Source organism: Apodemus sylvaticus, chromosome 1 (assembly GCF_947179515.1).
Source record: "Apodemus sylvaticus chromosome 1, mApoSyl1.1, whole genome shotgun sequence".
Taxonomy (NCBI): Eukaryota; Metazoa; Chordata; class Mammalia; order Rodentia; family Muridae; genus Apodemus; species Apodemus sylvaticus.
In genome coordinates this window covers 125,464,142-125,480,350 of record NC_067472.1, presented here as the reverse complement: position 1 = coordinate 125,480,350, position 16,209 = coordinate 125,464,142, and the positions used below count along the sequence as shown (strand labels likewise).

The 16,209-nt window shown below is 44.1% G+C and overlaps 1 pseudogene; it reads left to right on the top strand.

Moving 5' to 3' along the window:
* The first annotated feature begins 14,444 nt into the window (after window positions 1-14,444).
* On the top strand, window positions 14,445-15,120 carry LOC127681676 (60S ribosomal protein L13-like; annotated as a pseudogene).
* The last annotated feature ends 1,089 nt before the right edge of the window (window positions 15,121-16,209 follow it).

Genomic DNA, 16,209 nt, shown 5'->3' with positions numbered 1-16,209 from the left:
TGTCACATGGCCACACTGCAGTTCACAAATGCTGAAGTTGGGAGTTCCGGTGACTCCTGCATGAGCATTGGATGTTAGGAGACAACCTCTCAGACCAGAGCAGAAGCCAGACTTCCGAAGGGACAACAACCAAAGGGGAAAGGCAGACACCTGGCCTGCTCTCTGGGAAGTGTGGTAAGGAGATGGAGCCCTCACAGACCTGAGGCTGAATGGTAAAGGAAGGTCAAGAATGGGCGCGTGTCTGCTCCTAAGCAATCAATCAGTGTGTGAGCTAACCTACCTCACCGTGGCCCTTCCTGCTGAGCTGAAGACTTACCTTCCCATAGCCCGTCAGGGAACAGTTAGGAATGAACTGCATTTTTCTAGTTTTTCCTCTGCATCTATATGCATGCTGGGTTCCTCTGAAGATGTACAAACTGTGGAGAAGGAATGGAATAAATACTTTAATTTTTTGAATGTTTAGAATTTATTTTTGAGATTGTACTTTAATTGCATTTCTCTATTCACTTTCCTCCCTCCAAGCCCTCTCATATACCCTATCTCTTTGCTCTCTTCCAAACTCATGGCTTCCATTTTCATCAGCTGAGATTGCATGTATGTATGTTTGTTGGCTATATATATATATTCTTAAATATAACCTGTTGAGTCTATATAATGTTACTAGTATGCATGTTTTCAGGGCTAACCATTAGGCATGGGACTACCAGTTGATGTACCCTTCCCTGGGGAAGACCATCTCTCTCATTCTCAGCTTCACTTAGTTGCCTGAAGTCTTTCATGGAGGACAGAGGCCTTGTGGGTCTTCCAAGTTCAGGTTTGACTTTATTTTGAGGCAGACAAAGAGATTCGTATTTCTTTGGAATGCTGGACAGATGTTAAGGGTTGTTTAACTATTAGTGTTAATGAAACCTTTTAAAGTCCTGATTACAGGGCTGGAGAGGTGGCACAGAGGTGATAAGTACTTGGTGTTCTTTGAGAGGACCTGAGTTAGATTCCCAGCATCCACTTTGGGCATCTCACAACCTCCTGTAACTCCAACTCCCAGGGATCTGAGGACCTCTTATGACCTCTGAAGGCAGCTGCACATGGATTGTGCACACACACATAAAATAAAAGCTAAACCTTAAAAGCCAACCAACCAAACGAACAAAAACCTGGCATGGTGGCTCACAGTGGTAAACCTAGCATAGAGAAGTACAAAGATATCTGGAGCTCACTGGTCTGATAGCATCGCTTACTGGACAAGTTCCATGCTACATAAGAGACTCTCTCTCAAAAAAAGTCAGTAGTACCGGAGCAACGACACAGTGGAACCTGACTACTGGCCTTCCCATTCACATGTGTGCACTCAGAATTACATGTGTATCCACACCCATACAAACATGCACCCACATGTGTATAAACACACTCTAAAAACAGAAGCCTCAGAAAGGTCCTATTGCAGTTTGATTGTATTTTGCTGTGACAAAACCTGACCAAAAGCAACCTGGGGAGAAGAGAGTTTATTTGGCTTCACCAAAAGAAGCCAAGGTGAGAACCCCAAACAGGAACCTTACAGGCAGAAACTGAAGCAGAGTCCCACAGAGGAACGCTGCTTGTGCTCCCTCGGCTTGGTCAGCTACAGCTCTTAGACAGCCCAGGCCTTCCTGTCAGGCATGGTACAACCTGAACTGCCTGGGCCCCCCCAACATCAACTGTCAATCAACAAAATGCTCACAGCCATGCCTCAGGCTGATCTGATGGAAGCATTCCTCAATGGAGTCCCCTCTTCCTCAGACTATTTAGGTTTGTGTCAAGCTGACTAAAATGAACCAGCACTGGGCCCTCTTCCCCACGTCTAAAGGGAGGCTCTGGGCTAAATGCCATATATAAGAGAGAGGAGTTTGATTTGCAACCCCAAGACATGCACTTGCTTTTTCTATATTATGAATAGGTTTCTTTGACTGGAGTGTCTATATTCTAAACTTGCACAGAACATTTGAGACATGGCTTACTGTCTGGTTAAACAGAGGGCCACTGGGAGGGCTGCAGGGACAGATGTTGCCCAGTTGCTGATTGTATCTCTTATTGTAAAGTGAGGTTCCCTGTGGACCCATCAGTCAAGGACATGCTTGCATTAGAAGGCCTCTTAAATAAGATGATCCTGATTTGGCCCTGAACCTCACCAATACCCAGTCCCGCAACTCATTTACTTCCTGATTTCTCAAAGTATTTATAATAGTGAAATTAGTTCACGAGCCTCCTTGATAGGGTCTGTAGGATCAATACTGGCTCTCACAGATATTCAGCATAGACTTATGTTTTAAGATTATTATAAATATGTTACTGAAGGGAAAACGTTTTAGGAGAAAGAAGGATGCTGTCTGAAAGACCCATGGACTCTAAGAACTGGAACTTGGAAGCTCACAGACATACAGGGTATGGAGAGGTCTGTACGGCTTTTTACCATTGGACAAATGATCAGTGTAGAATGTCCATTTAGAGACCCCCAAGTGCATCTTCTTCATGGCATATAAGTCGTCCCCAGGACTAAGGTGAGCTTCCCAGAAAGCAGGACTGGCAGGTGAGAAGGTCTTGATTATTAATCTCACATCAGTACATGTCTCTTCCAAAATCTCCAGTGGAAAGGGCCTGGCACAAGATGGTGGCAAAGCGTAGGGAGCTTAGCTAGGCCAAGGGTGCAGTAATCTAATCTCACAGACTTTGACTGTGCTGGGACCCCAGGATAGGCCCTCCCCGCCCCCACCCCAGCTCTTCTCCACCCAGCAACCTCTCTCCTTAACAGAGACCTCACTTCACCTCTGGTTGAACTTGCCTCCCTCAGCTTTAATCGCCATTAGTTCCCACTGAGCTAAACATTTGGCTGTGTTGGTATACTAATTGTGTTTACTAACTGCGGCAAGTTTTCTGATTATCTCTTGCCTCTTAATTAATTCTCAGTGACTTGGTGCTTTTCAGGGCTGCTTTTATGAGGGCTGTATGTATACGACATCACTTCTTGGTCTTTCTTATTTACTGCAATTTTTCCCTCCAAGACATTGTTCTTCATTTTTGTTTTATTTTATTTTAACAAGCAAAAGCTATACATGCACACATAGACACATAGGCATAGAAACACACAGAGGCACACGGAAATGACAGGGACACATAGTCACACACGCAGAAACATACGACACATACACAAACACACACCATATACACTCACACCCACACACTACACACACACATACACTCATACACACCACACATACACATTAAACACACAGACACATGCACATCACACACATTTGTATGCACACCACACACAGTACATAAATACACATGCATACACATCACACATACACTCACACACACACACCACACACTCCATAAATATACATATACATGCATACCACACATATACTTACATACACACACATGTATACTACACACACACACACACACACACACACACACACACACACACACACACTACACACACCACACACTCCATAAGCACACACACATGTCACCACATACACATTCATAACACACACACACACACACACACATACACACACACACACACACACACACACACACCTCCCTCTCTTTTGTGACCCCCTATCTCTCCCTACATTTGCTCCTGAGTTTCTCTAGGGATGCTCTGTGTGTGTCACATAAGAAAAATGTCACAGCTGGAGTGAGAGATCTGGGCGAGAGAGACAAGAGCCTGGGTGATCTCACAAGAATGGACCAGTGACCAAGACCAGGTGAGCCGCAAGATTCCTCCCCACCCACGGAGCCTGGAAACGGGGAAGGGGAAGGCAGGGTCAGAGCAGCAGCAGAGTGCCACCAGTCTGGCTGGAAGTCAAGAGGTGCAGCTGTGGGACAGAAGCTCCCAGGGGAGTTGCCGTGGAGGGGGACAAGCCTTCACCCATGTTGCACCTTTTCTTCTACTTGGTTCAGTCCTTCAGGGTGCCATCCCTCTGGGGTCCCCTGGGGATGGGTGCCAGGTATGTCTGACACGTCCTATCAATCTCCAGGTGGCTGGAGATTTCAGTCCTTTCTACCTCTCCAGCCCTGCAGACTGGAGAGCAAGGAGCTGGTTGTTTCCCTGTCACAGGATACACGGTTTTCTGAGGCAGCCTGCTGTCTCTGTCTCTTACACTCCTTTTCTGATTAGACACTTGAAATTTATTTGGATGCTTAAATAACCCAGACATGGAGAGAAAGGTGTGTATGATGAGCAGCCTTCAAGCAGGGAGGCGAAGCAGACAGAGGAAGAGTTAGCATCTTCCAGCATCCTTAGCTCAAGCACGCTGATGCCATGATCTTATAGAGGTTCACAGGTATGGAAACAGTCGGAGGCTCACCCCATGAATTACTCAAAGTGGCATGGTTAAAAAATAAACAAAAAAAAGCAAACAAACAAAGCAAGCCAAGGACACCACGGGAAGACCTACAGAGTCAACTAACCTGGGCCCATGAGCCTCAGAGACTGAGCCACCAACCAAAGAGCATGCAGGGGCTGGACCTAGGCCCCCTATACATCTGTAGCAGATGCGCAGCATGGTCTCCATGTGGGTCCCCTAACAAGTGGAGCTGGTACAGACTCTGACTCCGTTACCTGCCTGTGGAGCCTTTTTCTCCATCTGGCCTGCTTTGTCTGGCATTAGTGGGAGAGGATGCACCTACTCTTGCTGTGACTTGATGTGTCAGGGTGGATTGGTACCCATGGGGGAGGGCTCCTTCCCTTCTCAGGGGAGAACAGGAAGGGGTATGGGGGAGAGGGTGTGAGGATAGGACTGGGAGAAGAGGAAGGGGTATTTTGATATAAAATGGATAAGTAAATTAAGGAGAAGAAAGTGTGGTTTGAGGGGGAGGAGGAAAGGGAAACTGTGGTCAGGATGTAAAATTAAAACAAACAAACAAAAAATTCAAGTGGTGGTGGTGCACACACTTAATCCCAGCACTTGGGAGGCAGAGGGGGAGACAGCAACAGGGTGGCAGGTCTCTGAGTTTGCAGCCAGCCTTGTCTACAGAGCTGTTCTAGGGCACAGAAAGCCAGTCTTGAAAAAGAAAACTGTAATTGAGAAAGGACACCCAATTCTTCTGCTCTCCAGCATACAAGATGGACTGGAATCTAGACCAAAATCAGGGATGTGGGCTTTCCCCCACTTGCTCTAAGGAAAACTCTGATCATGACTTGGCCTTGAGAGACACAGAGGCTGGGAAGTCTGGTAAATTTTCAGGTAAATATGCTGATTTTTTTTGATCTTTTGTAGTTAGGAAAGGACAGCTTGTCCCTGGTCAACAGAAGAAGGCAGCTATGAGAGATGGGGCTGCCTTGTCTGTCTGCACGCCACAGTCGGCAAGGTCAGTAGATTCTAGACAGCATTTTGAGTTAACCACACAGGAAACAGGTTCGGTGGCTAGAGCAGGGACACCCAAATGTCCTCAGACAGTAAGCAGCGCTATTTTAGGAAAGCCTGTCACTTCCTTTTTGAAGGAGATCAGAAGTTAATTGAGCTCCTTCCTACTTCACTTTGTTGAGGGCTTGGTGCTGATTTGAATTTTAAATTAGGTAGTGTGGAAGTTGAGGACAGAATATCATACCTTTCCTGGAGTCTCAAAATCTATTCTTCCAGCCTTGGATAGAGCTCATAGTTCTGAAGCTCTGCCTGCTTCCCTAAAGGGAAGGATAAGGCTGGAGGATCACTAGTAGGCTGCCGCGGACTATGTAAGAAGTTCCAGGACACCCTGGGCTACATAGTGAACTCCTAATAACCTCTAAAATTCTTTAAAGATTTATGTGTTTTTACATGTATGCATATTTTGCCTTCATGAATGTGTGTGCGCCATATACATGCCTGGGCATCAGATGTCCTGGAAATGCATCCAGCATGTGGGTGCTGGGAACTGAACCCCCAACTCATTCTCTACAAAAGAAGCAAGTGTTCATAATTACTGAGCCATCTCTCCAGCAATGGCCACTCCATTTTTTTAATGAAAAGAAGAAGAGGGAGGAGGAGGAGGAGGAGGAGGAGGAGGAGGAGGAGGAGGAGGAGGAGGAGGAGGAGGAGAAGGAGAAGGAGAAGAAGAAGAAGAAGAAGAAGAAGAAGAAGAAGAAGAAGAAGAAGAAGAAGAAGAAGAAGAAGAAGAAGAAGAAGAAGAAGAAGAAGAAGAAGAAGAAGAAGAAGAAGAAGAACTTGAGTTCATGTAAGCAACTCTAAGGAAATGAAATGGAGTGAAAAAAAAAAGCCCATGGAAGCAGGAAGGGGACTTTTTTTTTGAAAGAAGAAACAGTTTGTTGGGAGGGGAGGGTGATAAGACAAAAAAAAAATGGGGCCCTGTGATCAGAGTACGTTACATGAAATGTTGAAAGACAAAATAGAATTTTTAAAAATGAATTCGATCTTAGGGCTTCAGTTTTCTTAGGGAATTAATACTGTGTGTTTTCTAGACATTGAAATACTCTGTTTAAGGGAGGCTGAGCAATAGGCACAGAGAAGATGTTCAGAAAATGAGTGCTGGGTTCCATTAACAGTGAGTAAGCAGACATGTGGTCTGCCCCTGTGTTGGGGACCCACAGCGTCTCTCGTTAGATAACTAGAGAGTGCGTGTTTTCTCCTTTGCCAGCCATGTGGCATCTGTTTCACAGTGTACGAGTGGCCAGAGACAATTCACACATGAGTGACAATGGTGTGGGCCAAGTGAACAGAGTCAGAGACATGACAGTTGGAAGCTCTGCTCGTTCTCACGTCTCCCTGGCCATTTAGAACTGTCAAACATCTTAGGCTGTAGGCTGTAGAAAAAGCAGCAGCAGGCTGGCTTTAGAACCACAGAGTCAGTCTTGGGCCCAGACACGCTGTTATTAATTTATTGGTGTCACCATTCTCTTATGTCTATTATTATGTCTATACCGCTTTAATTGAGGTCTTCTGCGGGTGTGGACACTGGCCTTTGGTTCTTGGTGAGTGTGCCTGGACCTCATTTCTCTGCTCATCAACAGAGTGGCCGGCTCCTCAAGGCCTCCCCAGCCAAGCTGCTCTCTTCCCACCCAGGCAGTGATGAGGGCTCACTGAAACACTGTGTATAGGTTCGCCCATGCTCGCCCATCACAGACGTTAACAGATGCAGCAGAGATATCCATTGCAACCAAAGCAAGTGCAAACTTACATAGATTATTGCTTAGTCTAAACTGGTTGCCACTCCAGTCCCAAAAAAGACAGTTTGGGGAGGAAATTCCTCTTAGCTAGCCCCACCCTCTTGCCATCCCCCCCTTCTCCCTCCCACAGTCTACCATCCAAGTCTCACCTGGAGTGGCCTCACACGGCTGTCCATGTGTATTTAAAGTTAAAGGCACCTAACTTTATTTTATTTAAGGTTTATTTAAAGTTATTTCGGGCTGTGCCCTTTACAGTTAACAGTGTCAGGGCCTACCTGCTCTGCTCCAAGTAGCTTGACTGTCTTGTCTGAAATTCACTGGGTTGGTTTTACCAGTATCAGATAAAATGTTGCTATAACTATTCTAGATGCCTAGTCCAACCATTATTGAATAGTTAGTAAGCGAATAGCTTCATTTACTGTTTACTTACGATCGTTTACATGTTATTCATTTACTGTTATCTGCTTTTCAGAGTCAAACTGGAATGTTCAGTTCTGAAAAGCGGCCGCCAAGTCTGGGCCTGACTTCGATTCCCAGGACGCATGTGGTGGAAGGAGAGAAATGACGGCAGCAAGTGGTCCTCTGACCCCTACGTGTGCAAACCACGGAGTGTGGCCTCCTTCAGTAAATATTAATAAACATGAGCTTAAATATTAAAAAATAATAGCCTAAAATTGTAATAGGTTTAATTATGACAATTGTCTTTGTATATAAAGTATTTTGATCAGATTTACCATCTCTATTACTTTATCTTTTCTCTTCCTCCTCCTCTTCCTCTTCCTCCTTTTCTTCTTGTTCCTCCTCCTCTTCTTCCTCTTCCTCCTCCTCCTCTTCTTCTTGATTTTCCTATGGGAGAAAATGTACAGAGCCATATTGGGGCAGTCTTGCACTTGGTCAGAGTTTGACTTTGGTCAAGGTTAACTTCTCCCAGTTAGCCAGGATCCTGCTCCACCTAGGGTGGAGTGCACGTAGTAAAGGTTAAGTTCATTGTTCTTCCTGGTATAGGGATTCCTGAATTAAACAGGTGAGCCACCCAGCTGCCGGAGCAGTCAAGACGAAGACCTCCAAGAGAAGCTAGACAACTTCCACCGGAACTCAGCCTGGAGTCTGGGGGGAAGGGTTTGCCCGAACTGTTAAAAGGTCCGGCGCCATTAAAGTTTACGGCTTTGATCAGTGAACATTGACTTAGCCGTACTTTCTTTTCGCCGCTCTTCCCTATGACCCCAAAGTTCTCTCAACAGGTAACCCAGTTCACATGTAGCCGCTGGCGGCTACATAGTGGCGCCTGAACGTGGGAAGACCTGGCACGAGAGAATTTCTTGAGGTAGCCCTATCCAGCGAAGCTTCGCAGAAAAAGGTGAAAATTAATGGTGTCCGCACGGTAAGCAACATAGAGGGCAAAACTAGCGCTAGTGAATTCGTGTCTATGGTTGTGAGTGCAGGAATGGATACAGTTTTTCAAGCATACTGCGTGGACCCAGCGCAGGACTGCTTGGGTTGATAAGATAGGGAAATATGGGGAAGGAATTTGGTAGGCATTTGCCCAAAGCTCGTAAGAGCTGATTTCGGCGAAAAGAAAGGGGTTTTTAAAAATAGGCATATGTCCACAGCTTCTAAGAGCTGTTTAAAGAGGAAAATGGATGCAATTGCTTAACAAGCACGCTTAACCTTCTGTGTATCTTTCCGTGTTTGTCCCGGTGCACCGACTGTCTATGTGTATGTTTATGTCCTCTCTGTGTCTTTGTGTGAATGACTGTTTCATGTTAAAAAGAAAAAATTGGTAAAGATTACATCTGCTGGTAACCTCTTGAGCTAGCCACAGTTTGTGTGGGGATTGATTCAAAGCCACGCCGCGACAGCGCAGCTCACTCAAGAGGCAAACATGGCTAGGGAAAAAGCCGCTCTTAAAAGCCCAGAAACCTCGAGATTTGGGAAGACTTTGGTTTGGCTTGTGAAATTCATGTAGTCGCTTTATACTTGTTTTTAATTGGTTTTAATGATATAAGGCTTTACATTTCTTGACTAAAGAGTTATAAATTAATTGGTTATTATGTAAAAGGTATAGTGTTATTAAGAAAAGGTTAGTTTAAAACTGGTGATTCAGTGTTAGAGCTATCTTAACTAACTACACGTGGCCTAACGCCACTCATGCCTTGTTCTTGTTTATAATTGGATTTAAAGGTATATTTTGCATGTCTTGACTATAGAGTATTGGCTTAAGTCACTGCACATGATTTAAAAGGTATAATGTTATTAACAAAAGTTAGGTTAAGGCTGGTAGTTTAGGGTAGTCGCCATTTTGAACACGTGGCATGATGGTTAAGGCTGGTAGTTTAGGGTAGTCGCCATTTTGAACACGTGGCATGATGGTTAAGGCTTTTAGTTTAGGGTAGTCGCCATTTTGAAGAACACCACGTGGCATGACGCAATCCAGGAAATACAGGCCTTTGGGACGCTCCTAAATTGGCATGGTGTTTCATGTGAATCTTGGCCTGGAGATTAGACTTAATGAAGATTAAGATTTAAAATATTGTCTCTTTAATAAGTTACACTGTTATACACTTGAACATAAGAACTGGCATACAAACCTTGTGCTGTAAATATGTGTTTGCCATTGATTTTAAAGAAAATAGATTGTTTAAAATTGAGATTTGCTTCCAAAATTACAATTGTGCTCTAATATTGCAAGAAAACATTGAGTTACAATAAAAATCAGTGTGTCATTGGCTACAGTTTTCAGTTTGCAGGCTCGTAATTAACATTTTGTAATTAAGATAATTTTGAGAGTGATGCAGCTATGGGTTTTAGAAGCCCATTGCCTCTTTTCCACAAGTTTATAGGCTACAATGGTAGGAGCAAAATTTAACCCTCCAAGATTAAAAAGGAGATCTCTGTAGAAATGTATTTGATATCAAGTAGGTTCCTTTGACCATGAAATTACAGGTTTCTTTTGTTTAATCCTTAAATTGTCCTTGTAGGTTTGGGTCTGGTCTTAGGTAAAAGGCTCAGATTAGAAGATATTTACATTTGAGGAATCTCAAACAATGTCCTTGCCAAGGACTCAAGGTGGATCCTAGGGCAGATAAAAAAATTTACATTTGAGTTAATGCAAAGCTTAGAGCTGCCTCAGGGGAAGCTAGTGAGGAAGTTTTGAGAAATTGTTTCTGCCTTACAGGCCCCACCTAGGGAGTGTTTGGCTTTAAAAAAAAAAAAAAAAAGGTTTTTGACTTATCCAGGTGTGGGTTAAAATGCAGTTCAAATCTATGAAAGGTCAAGGAGGCTATAAAAGCATTAACATTTGGCCTGTCTACTCCCTACAAAATTATTGTAAATTTAAAAGGTTGGTTTTTTACTTTACATTCTGATAATTATAAAAGCATTTGCTTCTAACTTTAAAGAGACAACAAAACAATTTCTTTAGAAAGTTTTTGCCTCAAGGAATGGCTAACAGCCTTATGTCTTGTGAGAAAAAGTGTTTTGTCTCTGTTTCAATACTAGAAGTTAAGATCTTAAAATTTTCAGTGTATAATGTTCATAGAATGTTTGTTACAGGCCCTTGCTCCTATAGACTTTTAGAATTTTTAGGTAAATGGCTTTCAAAGGTTGTTAGGATATATTAATTGGCTTTATCTTATATTTACCTCATTTTAAGCTTGCCACAAAAGGTCTTAAACCTCTGTTTTCAAGGTAGGAAACGTTTGTTCCTTGCTTCAAGCAACAATCAAATTTATTATTAATGGTTGGTCTATTACATGGTAAGCATTTTTAGGCAAAATTAATAATTGTTATCCAAAAGATAATTTGTACTATCAGATCACATGTTTATTCCTTTAAGTTTCTCCCTGCTTCAACACAGATACCTGAATTGGGTGCTATAGCAGCTATTTTTAAGATGTTAAAGGTCAAGCTTTTAATAATAGTAGATATACATAGCTCATGGTATTTTAAAATTTAGATGCCAAGAAACTCCTTGCTAAATGTATATGACATCTTGTAATTAGACATATTGATGTCTAGGTGAAATGAAGGAATTCACTTACTAACATATGCCATGATCCTGATTTAATATTGGGGGAGAAGGCATGTCCTCTGTTTTTTCCACAGAATGCTGCAGAAGATATGCTGACTGTGTGCTTGCTGAATGCCCAGACCATGGTAACATAAGAGCTATATTGGGTATATGTTCTTGACTTACCTCAATTGTTAAATGTCCCAGGTTAGATAAATTGCCTAGCTTCAAGCTTTTAGACTTTGTGGGACAGAACATGGAGACTGTTATGCTAGCTTAGGAAAAATTAATTAAGAAGAGTTAAAATGACTCTTCTCCTTATTGTGTTCAGCTGACTCAACCATAGACTGGTCTAGAAATAATTCCAATATTGAAGATTCCAATTTTGAAGATGGCTAACAATCTTCAGCCAGCTGTGTTAATTTAACATATAGTCTCCACTTTTCCTGAGAAGTAACAGCTTAATTCTTGATTCACAAGGCTACCTCTCCCACCTCAGAGGCCAAGCTTTGGATCCTTAAAGTTGTTAATTTACAACTGAATTGGATACTTCTGGGACAAGTTAATCCTATTCCACCTTTAACTCTTGACCTTGTCTGTTAAGCAGACTGGCTGTCTCCACCCAGGCTCACCTGGATGGAGAGATTACATGTCTGTTAAAGACACTTGCAGACCCCCCTGGCTTCAAAACTTACACAAGTGGATCTCCAAAGAGGGAGCCACATAGAACTCAGATCTATGTGTGTTTGTTTATGAACAAACATGGGTACCAGCGAGACGTGCGAGGCAAAGCACTGCATGGGGAGGTGAATTTCTGCTTCTGAGTCCCTAGGAAGTACACCTAATTGCATAGGGGTTAACGTCGAGAGGCTGTCCTTAAAATAATAAGGGAGCCTATTACCCCTCCTCTGAAAAAGACGTTATACAATATTTAAGAGGAATTACGGTCAATGCTTCCCCTCCTGGTTAAGGCCCGCCTTCTTATGAAGGATATTTATCCACTTGTTTTCTACCTCCTCGTGTTCAAATTAATAAAAAAAGGGAGGACATGTACAGAGCCATATTGGGGCAGTCTTGCACTTGGTCAGAGTTTGACTTTGGTCAAGGTTAACTTCTCCCAGTTAGCCAGGATCCTGCTCCACCTAGGGTGGAGTGCACGTAGTAAAGGTTAAGTTCATTGTTCTTCCTGGTATAGGGATTCCTGAATTAAACAGGTGAGCCACCCAGCTGCCGGAGCAGTCAAGACGAAGACCTCCAAGAGAAGCTAGACAACTTCCACCGGAACTCAGCCTGGAGTCTGGGGGGAAGGGTTTGCCCGAACTGTTAAAAGGTCCGGCGCCATTAAAGTTTACGGCTTTGATCAGTGAACATTGACTTAGCCGTACTTTCTTTTCGCCGCTCTTCCCTATGACCCCAAAGTTCTCTCAACAGGTAACCCAGTTCACATGTAGCCGCTGGCGGCTACAAGAAAACATGTGCACCACATGTGCCCTTCTGAGTCTGGCTTCTTTTGCTTAACATGATGATCTTCAGTTTCATCTATTTTCAAGAAAATGACAAAATTTCATTCATCCTTCTGGCTAAGTAATGCCCCACTGGCCCAGTAGGAATGCCAATTAGTATAGTCACTATGGAAATTAGTGTGGAGATTCCTCAAAAGACTAAAACTAGGAGTACCATGATGCGTGAACTATGTCACTCCTGGGTATGTATCTGAAATCAATGTAACCCAGAGATACAGACATGCCAATGTCTATGGCTATACCATTCACAATAGCCAGGCCAAGGGGTTAGCCCAGATGTCCATTAAGAGATAAATGGATAAGGGAAATGTGCTGTGCACCAATCACTGGAGCTGCGTCCCACTGGAGCTCCCTAATGCCGACTGACTTCCCTTTATCCCCTTAGGACAGATTCTGAGGAGGGACTCAGACAGCAGTGTGCTCACATCAGCCAAGAGGAGCTCACGTGGCCATCCTCAGCCTGGATCCCACTTTCCTGCTGAGGAACCCCCAAGCTGGAGAACCATGCACAGTTCATACTTACAACTCCTCTCCAGACCATCCTGAGGATGCCTCAGACTCCTAGAAGTCCTTGGCCAGTGATGGGATGCTCATCTCCAGGGTGGCCCAGCCCTGCTTTCGGGGTCTCCTCTCCTGAGATCCAACTGCTCTAGCAGTGGGCACAGCTAGACCTAAGGTATGGAACAGCTGTTTCCTGACCTCCAGTGTTTGGACATATGGGCTGTGGGCTTCTCCCAGGGTCAGACAGACCTGAGGCCTTTGAAGAGCATGGCCTTGAAGCCAGCAGCTCCAACATAGGAATGTTAAATATGAATCCAACCTCCTATGGGTGGTCAAAATAGGAGGATAGAGCATATTCTTATTGAACAGGTTGTAGCCCGTGTATAAAGTTTGGCTGTTTAGGCAGTCTACAGTAATAATACTCCACTTAAACCTGCCTTTAAACCCCTGGCCGACAGGAGGTCCAGGTTAGTGAGTGGGATGTTTCCGCAGTCTTCTGCGGCACCTATGGCTCCTTGTTATCTTTCCAGACTCTGGAGCTGGCTTTGTCCTGCTGTCCTCACACTCTGGCACCCTGAGGACGATAGTCATTGCTGACCTAGCAGGTGTGAAGTCGCATGCTATCGCCTCCATCTGTGTTTCTTTGATCAGCCCCAAGAATGCAAGGGGAAGCCACCTTCTCCGAGCTTTCACTGCGTGCCAAGCTCTGTGATGAAGCCCCTTGCCTCTGCTTACCCTGCGCCTCCTCGGGGACCCTGGGAGAAGAAGGAGAAAGGACTTCCCAGCACGGCAGTCAGTGGTCGACACTCACAGGGTCAGAAACCAGGTTTGTCCAAAATCTGAGGTTTTTGTTTTGTTTTGGTTTGGTTTTTGGTTTTTTCGAGACAGGGTTTCTCTGTGTAGCCCTGGCTGTCCTGGAACTCACTCTGAAGACCAGGCTGGCCTCAAACTTAGAAATCCACCTGCCTCTGCTTCTCAAGTGCTGGGATTACAGGTGTGCGCCACCACGCCCGACCCAAAATCTGAGATTCTTAATTGTCCTATGTACATGCGTATACTTTCTAAATGCATTCCCGGTGTGGTGGCTGGCTTTTTAAACTTCTTAAACTTTTAATTTTGGAATAATTTTAAATTTATAGCAAAGTTCAGTGATGGACAGGATTCCTATATAGCTTTTGCCGGATGTTATCTGTTGTTGACCTCTTAAGAAAACTGTCATTAAAACAATTCATGACTTACAAAAAGATTTAAAGTCCCTTTCCGCTCTGCTGTTCTCCTGTATAGGAGGCAGCCATGGCGCCCAGCCAGAATGGCACGATCCTGAAGCCCCACTTCCACAAGGACTGGCAGCAGCGAGCGGACACTTGGTTCAACCAGCCGGCACGCAAGATCCGCAGACACAAGGCCCGGCAGGCGAAGGCGCGTCGCATTGCCCCTCGGCTCGCGTCCGGCCCCATCAGGCCCATCGTGCGGTGTCCTACAGTTAGATGCCACACCAAGATCCGCGCTGGCCGGGGCTTCAGCCTGGAGGAACTCAGGGTGGCTGGTATCCACAAGAAGATGGCTCGCACCATCGGCATCTCTGTGGACCCAAGGAGGTGAAACAAATCCACTGAGTCACTGCAGGCCAACGTGCAGCGCCTGAAGGAGTGCTGCTCCAAACTCATACTGTTCCCCAGGAAGCCTTCTGCGCCAAAGAAGGGAGACAGTTCTGCTGAAGAACTTAAATGGGCCACCCAGCTAACAGGACTTATGACGCCCATCCGGAATGTGTACAAAAAGGAAAAGGCCAGAGTCATCACAGAAGAAGAGAAGAACTTCAAGGCTTTTGCCAGTCAAGGCTTTGCCACATGGCCCGTGCCAATGCCCGGCTCTTTGGCATCCGAGCAGAAAGGGCGAAGGAAGCTGCGGAGCAAGACGTTGAGAAGAAAAAGTAACGAGTGGCTGGGGAGTTGCAATAAATTATCCGTAAAGCAAAAAAAAAAAAAAAATTAAAGTTATACTGTGTCTCTGTATGTGTGTGCATGCATGTGTGTGTATCTTCCTGTCTACATATGTGTATCTTTCAGTGTGTATGTCTATGTGTGCATGTGTGTGTATCTATTTATGTAATACCTTTGCGTGCATATTGTATGTGTGTGTCTCTGTGTGTATGTGTAGATCTGTGTGTGGTGTACATGTATATATCTGTGTGTATATATGTATATCTTTATGTGTGTATGTGCATGTGTATCTTTGTGTGTATATCTGTGTGCATGCATATGTATGTCTGTGTGACTCTATGTGTTTATCTCTCTGTTGTATGTATCTATGTGTGAGTGCACAGCATACACATGAGCACCCATGCTTGTGTGCATCGTACATTTCTGTTCCTGTAAGCTATGTGTGTACGTATCTCTATGTCTATGCCTCTGTGTGTCCATCCCTGTCAGTGTGTATCTACGTGTGTGCATGTGTATATATCTATGTGTGTTTGCGTGTATGTATGTATGAGTGTGACTATTCACATCTGTATGTGTCTGTGCTTGTATCCATCTGTGTGTGTATCCATGTATGTATATGTGTGTGCTCTCGTGCGTACATATTTCGGTGTGTGTACATACCACAGCATATGTGTTAAGTTCAGAGAACAACATTTTGGAGCTGCCTCTCTTCTTCTACCCACTTGTCAATACTTTTGTAATATCTAGTTTATCTAATAGAGTTAGATTTTCGTGAAATATTTTCTAGTCTTTATCTTTTACCATTAAGAATTCAATATTCTGCAAATAAGGGTGTAATTCATATTATAGAGTACTTGCCTTATATATATGAAATTCCCAGCAATGCATAAGCTGAGTGTCACGGTGCACAGCTGTAATCCTAGTCCTCAGGAGATGGAGGAAAGAGGACCAGGAGTTCATATCTAACCTCAACTGTGTAACAAGTCTGAGGCCAAGTTGGGTTACATGAAGCCCTGTCTCAATAAAAAATTTTAAAACAATTTCATATTTTAAGTCAAAAGCCATAAGTGACTGATCTGAGCA